This window comes from Artibeus jamaicensis, unplaced genomic scaffold (genome assembly GCF_021234435.1).
Source record: "Artibeus jamaicensis isolate MK-2021 breed Jamaican fruit bat unplaced genomic scaffold, CSHL_Jam_final scaffold_614, whole genome shotgun sequence".
Classification (NCBI taxonomy): Eukaryota; Metazoa; Chordata; class Mammalia; order Chiroptera; family Phyllostomidae; genus Artibeus; species Artibeus jamaicensis.
Window position 1 is genome coordinate 7388973 of NW_026522050.1, and position 13541 is coordinate 7402513.

Consider the following 13541-nt stretch of genomic DNA (forward strand, 5'->3'; position numbering starts at 1 on the left):
TCGACTCCCCATTTTGGTTTGTCAATCACCTAGTTCATATTTACAGCAATATTTCTCCCACTGGTTTTACTGTTAGTGCACACTAAATATATTGTAATTATTTTTCCTAATATGTAAAAAAATTAAAATGTGGAAGAAAGTAGAAATATTTTATTGGGAATTATTTGTCTAAAATGAAGAAGCAAAGGAATGATGTGAGAAGTTGTACACTGAGAATGATTGAAATAATCTTGTGAATTTTTATTTCACGATAATAAAATCAATTTCCATTCAGATTTATAATGAACTCTTATAGGAAGTCTGTTTGTACTGCAGAATTTCTGAGGATGATTTGTTGGTATGGACATAAATTACAGAATGGCGATTCTATTCATGAAATATGGCTGTTAAGCCAGGCTTTTTTAGAATTAAAAAATCCAGCACTAACCTACTTGATAGTAGTAACCTTGGGAGCTAAGGCAAATAGAGACTAGGGGTGATTTCCACCTCAGTAGGCATGGTGACTGCAAAATTAATAAGAGCAAGTTTTTCTTGCTTAATGTTTTTCACAGTGTTGAAACCCATTACAGTTACTCATGACTGCAAGGATATTCTTGAATTTTTCATTGTTATGGCATAAATCAAAGTCTGATCAGAGATTTTAAATCTCTTTTGAGTTAATGATAATATAATTTTATTTCTTAGCCAATAACATTTCAAAAATTCTTTTATAGATGTTTATTGATTTTAGAAAGCATTGAAAAAAGAGAGAAAGAGAAGCACTGACATGAGAGAGAAACATCCATTGGTTGCCTACCATATGCACCCAGATCAGAGACTGAACCTGCAACCTAAGTATGCGCTCAGACTGGGAATTGAAACCCCAACCTTTGGGTGTACAGGACAATGCTCCATACCACTGAGCCACAGTGGCCAGGGCAGCTTAGCACATTTGTAACTATCCTTTTTGCATCTTCTTTTTCTTCCTCTCCTGGATTATTCTATCATTTTTATATTTTCTTTCTTGTTATTCATAAAACAACAGGTCTATTTGCTTTAAGTGCTCAATTATTATTTTTCTTTCTAATTGATAGTTGTTTTCTTAGTTTTATTATTTTATTTTCCTTACTTTAAGTTCAATTTAGTGTTTTTTACTTGAGCACTTAGTAACAAATGTTTGTTTTATTTAGTTTTTGTTACCTGTTTACTAATACGGGAGTTTAATACTTGCATTATTCATCTGTGTGTCATTTTATTATTAACTCACATGTAATAATGTTAATTATTCCTATTGTGGTACGTTATGTACACAGGAAAGTTAATTTTTTACATTTTTATATAACTTAAAACTACTTAAATTTATTTTTTAATTATATGTGTTCAATTTTCAAGTTAAAAGTTATTTTTCTTCAACACGATAATTTCAAATTGTATTGCATTGCCATCAGAAATGGTGACTCCTTTAAAGTAAATTTCATCAATTTATTGAAATCTGTAGATTAATTGTCATCAACTGCTATAAAGGAGTAATAAATTCTAGGAAAGATTCAAATGTTGATATGAAAATTTGGTTTTATCAATTATAATATTTATAGATTGTAAATTTGAAGCATGGAAAGCAAAAAGAATTACAAAATTAGTGATACAACATGTTAAGAAGGTGAAAGTAATGTAAAAAAATAAATAAAATGTAAATTAATTTACGGGTTCTGAAATAGGGGCATAAGAGAACAATCAGAAATTATTATCAAGGTAGGTTTCGGTAAAGAGTTGACATTTCCCCCTGCTCAGTGTGCTCAGTTGGTTGAAGCATCAAGGGTTTGATTCCTGGTCAGAGCATGTACCCAAATCGTGGGTTTGATCCACCATCGAAATTGGTATAAAGACGTAATCTCACCTTTAACAGGAAGCTAAACAACAAAACAAACATGCAAACAGAATAAAAACAAAGACACTGAAATAGAAAACAAGTGGGCAGTGACCAGAGAGGAGAGGGAAGGAAATTTAAGGGGGAAAAGGGGGAGGGATTTTGAGGAGCAAGTGTGAAAGACACAGGGATGAGGACTGGGCGGGGAGGAAGTGGGAGGGAGGTGGGGAGACGGGGCAGGGGGGCTGGGATGGGAGAAATGGACAAAAAACTGTACTTGAAAAATAACAAAATAAAATTTTTTTTAAGAAAAGAGGCAATCAATGGAAGTTTCCCTTTCACAATGATGTACTCTGTCTCTTCCTCCCTGATCGAAAAATGGGCAAAGGATCTGAATAGAAAACTTCTCCAAGGAAGAAGTGTCCCATAGACATAAGAAAAGATCCTCAACATCACTAGTCATCAGGGAGAAGCAAATTAAAACCACAGTGAGATACTACCTCACACCAGTCAAAACGGCCATAATTAAATCAACAAACATGTACTGGCAAGATATGGAGAAAACGGAAACCTAGTGCACTGTTGGTAGAAATGTAGACTGGTGCAGCCACTGTGGAAAACAGTATGGAGTTTCCTGAAAAAACTAAAAATAAAACTTCCTTTTGACCCAGCAATTATGCTGCTGGAATATATCCTAAGAATCCTGAAACACTGATTCAAAAGAACTTAGCACCCTATGTTCGTAGCAGCACAATATACAATAGCCAAGTGCTGGAAACAGCCTAAGTGCTCATCAGTAAATGAGTAGATCAAGAACTGTGGTACATTTATATAAAAGAATACTACCTAGGAGAAAGAAAGAAGGAATTCCTACCTTCTGCAATGAACAGCATGGATGGGACTGGAGAGCATTATGCTAAGTGAAATAAGCCAGTCAGTGAAAGACAAATACCATATGATCTCACCTATAAGAGGAATCTAATGGATAATAAAGTAATGAACAAAATAGAACCACAGGCATGGGAACATGGGACAGACTGAAAGTGATCTGAGGGGAGGGAGGAGGGAGATAATGGTGAAAAGAAGAGGCAGGGACAAGACAAAGAACATGTATGAATGACCCATGGACATGGGCAACATCGTGGAGATTGACTGTGGGAGCAGGAGCTGGCATAGGCAGAAGAGGGCAAAGGGGAAAAAGTTGGGGCAACTGTAACAGAATAACAATAAAAATGATTTTTAAAATGTCCTTGGGCAAGGATAACTAAATGTTGGTTTAGACAAATATTTCCAGGAGAGAAGAGTGAATCATTTAGGTACAGTACATGGGAGGAACTGTCCAGGCAGAGGGCACGTCGGTGAAGGGGGCTATGCTGACTGAGCAGGAAAAGTGTTCTAACGAGGAGAAGGGTAACTGTAATGTCAATGGTGATAAGAGCTGCAGAGAAAAGCAAAATGGAGAAGGTGCCTGAAGACAGCTGAACTTTGTCTCTTAAAAACAGTTATTTTTTTTCAGGAACAACTGCAGTGATAGGGTCACACTTAAAAAAATGAAGTAGAGAGCCATAAAAATATCTGGAGCAAGTGAGATTCAGGCAAATGGAAAAGTCATTAAATGCCAGACTTCTTTATGTAGACTTAAATTTCTCACATTGTAATTAACTTATATAGAGATACATAACTATATCTACCTCTCTATAAATAAATGTCTCACCTTATATGAAAAACATTGAGTATGTGCTATTTTATTTATATTTAATGGCATTCATCAATATGTTGTTTGCACCAATTATTACTGTGGTGTTTTGCTAGTAAATTTCCATTTCCCTTATTTTTTCAATGCATTTTCCTGTATTTATTTTTAATTTTTTTAAATATTGATTTTAGAGAGAGGAAGGGAGAGACACACATAATCATTGGCTTGTTCTTCCACTTATTTATGCATTCATTTGTGGATTCCAGTATGTGCCCTGACCAAGCATCGAACCTGCAATTTTGGCCTATCAGGATGATATTCTAACCAACTGAGCTACCTAGACTGAGCTCCAGGTATTTTCACTGAAATGATTCTGTAAAGAAGAATTTTTCATTCTTTTCTATGTTTGTGTTTATTGAGTAAGCTGGTTTTACCAATGTGTGCTAGCTGATGCTTATTTTGTTCTTTGGCATTATTATCCAATACTACCATCATTTTTCTTGCTCAAATTGTTCTAACTTTGCTAATTAAACCATCATCAAATAGTTCCTGTGTACTTTGCTTTTCAGATATATTCTTGTCATTTGTGTTTGCTGTTTTCCACCTCTTAAATTCTGTTTGCACAATGTGTTCTAGGCACATCTTATATTTTTCTGGATTTAACTGCAGAAACAACCACTTCCCCAGGGAGGATGGCATTTGAGAATCAGGTTCTGACAGTATATTCTACTTTCATGTGCATACTGACATTTCTCTGTTAAGAAAACAGTTGAAACTTATATAATCTTATTAATCAATATCACCACAATTATTTTAATCTAAAAAGACTCCACACATATTGTTAGTGCTTTTAAATTTCCAAATATATGTAATTACAACTTTTCAAATGAAGACTCAACACTATAGTTAAAAATGTTTAGATTTGGGAACCATAATTCTGAGTTTCTGTCCAAAAATATTAACTAGAATTATGGCCAGGTGAAAATGTCTTAATCTCTTCGATCCTGTGCCCATGTCTGCAAAGTTAAAATAATAATACATGCCTCATATGTTCGTGAAGATAATATTAAATTATATATATTTAAAACGCCTTGCACATTTTATTGACAATATAATAGATAGCCAATCATTATTTATTTTGTTTTCTTAGTATGAATAACTTTATAGTAATCTATTACAGCCATTAATCCACATTTATTATTTTTCTCCACTGTTGGGCAATTCCATTAATCATAAATTTTCTCCATTTATTTTTTAAATGTAATGCAGAATACACATTGATTTGTTTCCTTTAGATGAATAACCACAGGTAGTATTTTGGGGCCAAAACTGCAACTTTCCTTTACATATCTGTGTAAGGCATTCTAGAGTGGTCAGGACAAAATTTTATTTCTCTGAACATTTCCCCCGATGACTGTTTCATCATAATTTTTCTTACATTGACCACTTACATCCTCCCAAGATCTGTATTTAATAGAGTTTTAATAAATCACAAGTTACCTTATTACTACTTATTTCATTACTATACATGAGGGGTGCCTCCTCCTGCTTGTTTACTATGTGTATACTCATCACTTTAAATATTGAAAACCTGCTTCCAACTAGTGGCTGAGTTTTTTAACTGTACTAGATGAAAAAACTTTGAACTTTTAAAAGTGTTTTAATTAATTTATTTACATTTCAACATTAAATATGCTAATACATTATAGGCAAGAAAATAATCCATTGAAGTAATTAATGATCTACTATGAGCCCCTCTTATGTGATCAGTATCACATAACTTTTCCAGTAATCCTGAAGCTCTGAAAATGAATAAGATGCAGTCTTTTCCTCACAGGAATAAACAGCCCAGAAGAGGAGTTGGAAGTGAAAACAAAAATCTACAATCCACTTTACACTACAATGTTCAGTGGTAGAGCAATGGAGAATGGAACCCAATATTCTCAAGGAATTTTGAGGAAAACTTTTAGAGAGCTGGAGATTCTTCTTATTGGTCTTTGAGTACAATTATTGTATTGTAAGAGGAAGAATTCCTGATAAAGACATAAGCAAGGGTAGAGAGTAAAAAACTCACACCCTGGTAAATTGAAAACAGTAAGCCACTTACTACACAGAATCTACAATATGTGGTTGGAGAATGAAGAGGCAATAGGAGTGGATGCAAAAATCAAATGATTAGTATAAGCAGCTCAAAGAATTTGGATTTCTTATTAAAAGGAGAAAAAAATATTTGTCACTAAGGAAAGAACCATGACAGGAAAGATTGGGATGTATTAAGGGGAAACTAAGCAATGGAAGAAGTCAGAAAACTTATCAAGAGTTAAGGTTAGAGAACATACAGACATGAACTGAGATAGCAGCAATGATACAAAAAAAAAGAGGAAACTTACTTTAAGGTTATTTGGCTCACTTGCCAGGAATTGTCTTGTTTGCCTGAGTGTATCTAGACACTTTTATCTAGAGGAAGATAATATAAAATAGAAATTTAATACAGGAGTAACAGATTAATTTAAAATGCTGGATTTGAGAAATTTGAATGACACTTAAAAATACTATTTTTCTAGGGTGAAATATAAAATGGTCAGATGTCTGATAAAAGTATAAATTTATTTCTCACTCAGACTTTCTTAGATATCTTACAGTGGAAAAGTGGCTTTTTAACACCATATGCAGGAAAAGAGAACTGAGCTGAAATTCAGAATGCCACTAATTACCCAATGAGTAATAAGGTCCGTTTATACATATACATATAGCTTTTTGTTTTATTTCTCCCCTTCAGTACTTGGTTTTCTGAACAGATTCTAAGGTTCCATTCAATTATGAATTTCTATGATTCTGAAAAAAGAACATGGTACCCAAAACAGGCCTTATCAGCTCTTTAAAATTCATCAGTTATAGTCTATTTAACAGTCATTAGCAGAATGCCTAATTTTAAGGAAACAAACAAACAAACAAACAAAAAAAAACTCTTAGAGGCTAACCATATAACCATTCCTCTGATGCTGAAACTGCTCCCTACAAAGTCTCACCAAATTCTCCTCCATCTTTGGGTTGAATCTTCCAAATAATTTTTTTCACATTTCATGATCTTGGTATGTTATGTATTATAAAATCTTATTACATTGAGTCAAAATGTGCCTTCATATAGCTTCTAAATAGTTAAGATACTGTTAAAGATATATTTCTTTGATTTTCAAGTGCATTTAGTGTAAAACTTCTAAAATTCTTATAACTGTATTCCTTCAAACTCTATAAAACAAATCTAATCTCTCTCTTCTCTTTATGACTTTAGTTCAATAATAAAAGTCAAATATAACATGTGCCCTGACCTTTTCAATTCCATATTTCTCTACCTAATATGTTTTTATCATTGTGTTGCTTAACCCTGCAAAATTTTTGAATATTTAAATATGTAATATTCACACATATATTATGCTGCTTGGCCACTATGAATTAAAGTTGAATCCACACCTTAATGCCTTAATCTTATCATACAAACCGTACAGGTGGATAGCTATAGAGACATTGACATATAGATATAGCTGTATATTAACACATCATTACTGTATATTGTTAAAAGCCTTGTACTTCTAACAGTGGTTTTTAATAGCAACAAATTCAAACACATATCATTAGGCTGCTTATAGATCTAAGCAAAGAGACCATATTCACTCACATGCTATTAAATTCCATTAAGTGACTGGTTTAACTCCAAAAAAGTAAAAAGCCTTGTCAGAAACAACATCAGCACAAAGTGCAGAAACAAATGAAGCAAATTCCAGGTAAATACTTGCTTGTTTATATGGTCCTTTAGTAACTGTTGGAGAAAGTATCTTTGTATATAAATAAGGACTTACCAGACTTGAAAAGTTCCTTTTTGTTGTCCTGTTATATTAAAACCTAAAACTATTGAGAAAGTTCAGCTTAACAATTTACTGCATGAGTAAGAAATCTCTGAAGATGTCTGGATTCCTCCTAGTTTTACCATGATATCCCTAAATAATGCCCTCATTTGTAATTTTATATTTTAGGATACTCATCTCCTTTTATTTCACCTTTATATTTAATTTAATATGCTTCTGTTTTGTTGATTTTGGTCTAATGACCATGTTCTAAAATCCTTGAAAATACCATCCTTCCTCTCTCCAAGCTCCACAGGGAGTTAACAATGTACCTGCTTGTAGCATCAGTAAATATTTCTTAAATGTTTTCATTTGAAAATTTATGGATACCGAGCAAATATTTTTCTAATAATCATTCTCGTCATTTCTTCTTTGGCTTCTGTGTTCCTCACGCTATATATCAGAAGATTTAGTATGGGCAGCAAAAGGGTGTAAAACATGGACAGGATTTTGGCTCTATCCTGTTGGTAGCAGGAGGTGGTTCCCAGGTAAGTAAATACTACTGTTCCGTAGAAGAGAGTCACTACCGTTAAGTGGGAAGCACATGTGGAGAAAGCTTTATATATATTCCTTGTCCAGTGTGCCTTCAGTACAGTCCGGAGGATTCCCAAATAGGAACTAACCACCATCAGAAAGGTAGTCACTGATGTCACTCCAGAGAGGACTGAAAATAAGACCTCACTGTACTGGGTGTCAGAACAGGAAAGTTGAAACAGCAATGGAATATCACAAAAATAATGGTTAATGACATTGGGCCCACAAAAAGACAGACTGAGCAAGCTACTCAGTTGAGTGAGTGAGTTAGCACAACCTAGTAGGTAGGAAGCAGTCACCAGGTAGATGCACAATGTGGGGGTCATGAGACCTCTGTAGTGAAGTGGGTGGCAAATGGCAACATACCGGTCATAGGCCATTGCAGCCAGAAGGAAGCATTCAGTGGTCAGGAGCATGCTGACAAAGGAATACTGAAGGAGGCAGCCGAGATAGGAGATGACCCTCTGCCCTGTTACATAGTTCACTAACATTTTAGGAATAAAGACTGAGGAATAGCAGAAATCTAAGAAAGCCAACTGGCAAAGAAAAAAGTACTTTGGAGAATGGAGCTGGGCACTAGCCAGAATGAGTACCATAACCCAGACATTGCCCACCACAGTAATGAGATAGATCACGATGAACAGCACGAAAAGGACGGTATTCAGTTGGGGGCTGTTGGTCAAGCCCAGGAGGATGAATTCCGTGACCACGCTGGAGTTTCTGTCAGCCATTTATTTTACTCCTCTGCAAAGGCTCTGCAAGAGATAAGAGAAAAAGGAAAAATAACCAAAGGTACAGCTTAAATATGTGAATTCAATTCACTAGTATTTTTAGAAAACAGTATAGTTTTAAGCCAACAATAATCCACAGTAAATCCATTTATCACAAGTATAAAAATTTAGCCTGATTCAAAAGTTTACTCATCTCAAAGTTGCACCAAGAGATACAAGTTGGCATTATGCACCACATAAGAGCCCCTCAAGAAATTAAAATACCCTTGGAGAGCCCTAATAGGAATGTTTGTTTAACAGACAGATTTCAAGAGCTAGAGCCTTCGTAACAGTATAGTCCAGATCCCAGAACACAAGGCAAGAGCTTCAGATTTCAAGGAACAGCATTCATTAACAACAAGCACAAGCACTCAATATTTAGTAGGTAAATTTCTGAGACATCTAGAAAAATTTTCTCTGTGACATCTTTTTAACTTTGACAAAACAAATACACATGACAAATGCATTAAATGATAAAAACAATATATACATACATAAATATGTGTCCATTGTGTGTACACAGATATATATATAACATTTAATAAAACATAATATATTACGTATAAGAATGAAAGGTGAAATTCAAGGGTGTCCAGAGAAGAGAGTAAAAAAATAAAATATTCTCTCTCATAAAAATGTTAAAATTGCTTGCTCCAGGAACTCATTCTTTGCCCCTCCAACAGATATTTTTCACTTCATCATTTGATTTCCTATAGCATTTTTATCAAATGGCTTATATTAGTTCACATGAGATCTTTTTTTAAATTAAGATTTAATCAGAAAACTTTTCAATATATTTTAATTATTTCCATCAAAAAATCTTGAACCTAATTTTCAGGGCAATGCATATGCTTTTGGCATGTTAAATCACATTATTGACCTAGCTTTTTATCCAGAAAAATACAGATAGTTAGATTAATTTTAGTCAGTCTTTATACATTACTCAAAATACATGAAAAGTAAGGTTCTGATGTCTAATGCATTTGGGGAATACTTGGTAAAATGATGCTTAAAGAAAGCTTTTTTTAATTGTGAGACTAACAGGAAAATATAATATGCTATTATTCTTTGAATAATATTTGTTCTTTATTTCAGTGTCCCTGGTTCTATTTTGCTTACTTGTTTGTTTTGTTGATTAGGTTCCACTTATAAGTGAGATCACAAGGTATTTGTCTTTCACCACCTGGCTTATTTCCCTTAGCATAAGGCTCTCCAGTTCTATCCATGCTATCACGAAGGGTAGGAGTTCCTTCTTTCTTTCCGTGCATGGTATTCCATTGTGTGATTGTACCACAGTTTTTTGATCCCCTCATTTACTGGTGGGCACAAAAACTTTTTTTTACTTTGATGATGACTTTTTTTATTCACTGATTCCAAATTTGTTTCTTTAGTCATAATTTAATAAATAATAATTTTCATCTGGACTGCATTCCATATGGTGTGTTTCTTTTGCTATAAAGTCTGTTATATACAATAAATTTTCAAGTCTAATAATTAGTTCTGATAATAGCGCCAGATAAATTATTAATCTTTCTTCAGGTTTAGGAAAATTCAATGATTCGCAGTAATCAATCTTAGATGTTAAAGAATTCCTTTAAATAAATTGGTATAATTCCTTTTGCCATTGGTATAATTATATGTACATAGATGTATGAAGCTTTAAATATAGAGAACTGAGGAAATACAGAATAAACCTAGTAATCATCTCGATAATTGGAATGTATTTGAGGCAGATTATTTTACTTCACATTCCATTCACAGCAAGTATTGAGAACTGTTGTTTTTAAAAAGCTTTCAGGAAACGAATTTGTAACTTCTTTGTTAGAACACTAAATACAACACCTACCTGGAGTGAGAGGAACCTGAATTTTTCTCATACTCTTCTGACTTATGTTTATATTAGACTTATGGCCTTTGGAGGATGGTTTCCCCAGTGATTCTGTGAACACTAAACTTTGCTAAAACAGCTCAAGGGAAGCCTAGGGAGAGTAAGGCCCTGTGCTAACTTTCCAAATTGTACCAATTCATGTATTTGGTCTTTTCTCTGTTTTAGAGAAAATTGTTGATGTTCTTGTCTTGTATAAAGCTCTGCAAGGAAAAGTTGGTTTATTAAAATTAACTCTTCCAGTATTTAGAATTATATATGCATATTATCCACAATTATATATGCATAATTACATATGCATATTATTCATTATATATGCATATATATGCATATTATTCTTAATTTTAAAGTGTTATTTCACTTTATTTATTAATGACTATCTGCTTCAAAATACATTATTATTGGTAGTAATTATGGGAAATATATAATATTTTAAGTTGAGACAACCCCAAAGAGGCAGAAGCAATTATTAAATAGGATTTGTGTGTTGTTTTCACAAATTAGATTGCCTTTTAATATCAGAGGTAATTCCGCCAATTATGACACAGATAAATATCAGTTTCAACATCTTTGTCATTGTGTTGGCTGAACATAAAAGTAATTTTTAGAAATTACTTTTGGTTATAGTTACCAAAATACTATATTGGTTACTTGGAGAAAAGAATAAAAAATATAAAAGGGAATAAATACAAGATGAAATAATAGACTGCATTTAAAAATGGTGGAGAGGCAAATCGCAATACATAGATCACTAAGCTAAGTCAAGTGCATTCAAACAAACACACAGATATAAAAGATGCTAAAAATGTACAATCATTTAAAAATGAAGCAATCATGAAAACAGACTAAAAATTAGGGAATATTAGAATTAATTTTGTTAACAAGAGTACTCCTTTTTTCTTTGGCAATCAAATGTTAAGAAGGATCTTAGCTGGAATGGTTTCTATTTATTAAATGCCTAAACACCTAGTATTTTCCAGGCATTTCACAATTGTTATTTCCAATCATTATGTGTTCTTATTTAATTAAATATTCCAATTCATATGACTGATATTATAGGTGGCTCAGAAGAATTTTACGAATTCTCTAAATTTGCACTTTAGGAAGGGGTAGAACAATAATTTTGATACAATGCTTCTGTGATTTAAAAATCTGTGGTCTTTTACTATTTATTCCATTCAGCCTTTTGACATTGACACAGTAAGGAGTAAACATAATAGTGATAGGATTTGAAACCATATTGCATAAAGAATAGTAGAAATATTAGGAAATATCCATGGTGACAAAAATTAGACTCAGGATCATATTCTAGCAAAAACTTAACATGTCAGGAGCCTAAGAATGAAGAATGAGAATATATGAATTCTGAGATTTCATAAGACATATAAGACCAATTGATATAAACTTTAAGGAGTGATTTACATCTTGCTTAAATTTTTAAAAGTCATCATATAATTGATAAAATTTAATAAAGGCTGATTTATTTAATGGAAGGTATACAACTATGGGAATATTTTAGGGGGTATTTTAAAAAATTAGATTAGTGTTTAGATGAGATGGCAGTATGATCAATAGATGCCCATGATTCTGGGAGTTTGAATTTGTCCAGAGGCCAATTTGACTGAAGACAACTGAAAACTGTCACTGAAGCTTCAATTTATATAATCATAGTGTGCTCACAGCACAACACCAAATCTCAAATCTTAGGAATGCCAATTTGTTGTATTGGTGTGTGGGTTTCTTCTTAGTAAGTGTCAAATACCAGCACCATGCAGATGGAGCCATGCCCGACCCAGGTGGTACTAGCAACTCATTTTCCTGATGAGTTGGGCCAATTTCCAAATCACAAGCCCCAAGGCCACACACATGAAATAGAAAATTGATACCTATTTGATAAAGATTTTTCTAAGAGTTCAGAAGAAAGTTTTGTGAAGCAGACCTCTACTGAGTCATGATTTCTCCAGTGTTGAGGTTGAACAGTAACCAATTTTATGCAAGAACTGAAGGACTTGGAGCTACAAGTACCATTCTCAATTCTTACTTGTGCACATGACAATTGATGGCATAGCATCTGATATTTCATAGGAAAAATCTTCATTTGTTTCCTATTTACTACTTATCAGTTAAGGACATTTTGAATCTTCTTGACCAAGCTTCATTTGCTTTCAGAATATGAATGCAGGGTATATTACTTTTTTTTCCATTTCTAGCCCACAGCTTCCCCACAACCTTTCTTTTCCTCAAAATTCTAGAAGAGAGAATTTATTTCTCATCATAGCATCCAGTTCCTATATAATACAATAATGTACAAGCTTAAGATCAGTATTTGAAAAAATCTAAACACTTTTTCCATAAAATAATCCCCTCTCCTACACATGCACACTTAATAAACGATAATTTTATCTGCATCCTGGGGGCCAGTCCCCTCTTCTATAGAGTGTATATTGTAAGACAATTTTTTAAATTTATAGTTTGATTTATTTTTCTGAGTTATAAGGGTAATATTTCAAGGGTATAAGATATTGAATGCTTTTGAAAAGTGTGAAGAACTATATAAAACCATGTTTACTAATTATCATTATTATTATATTTGTATTTTATTCTTTTTAAAAATTTATTTAATTATTGTTCAAGTACAGTTTTCTGTTTTTTACTCCCATCCCAGCCCTCCCCGCAGTGCTCCCCACCTCCCTCCCATTTCCACCCCCCTTAGTTGTTGTCCATGTGTCCTTAATACTAGTTCCTGTAAATACTTCTCCTTTTCCCCCTGAAATTCCCTCCCCTCTCCCCTCTGGTCACTTTCCCCTGTTTTCTATTTCAGTGTCTTTGTTCTTATTTTGCTTGCTTATTTGTCTCATTGTTTAGCTTCCTGTTAAAGGTGAGATCATATGGTATTTGTATTTTATTT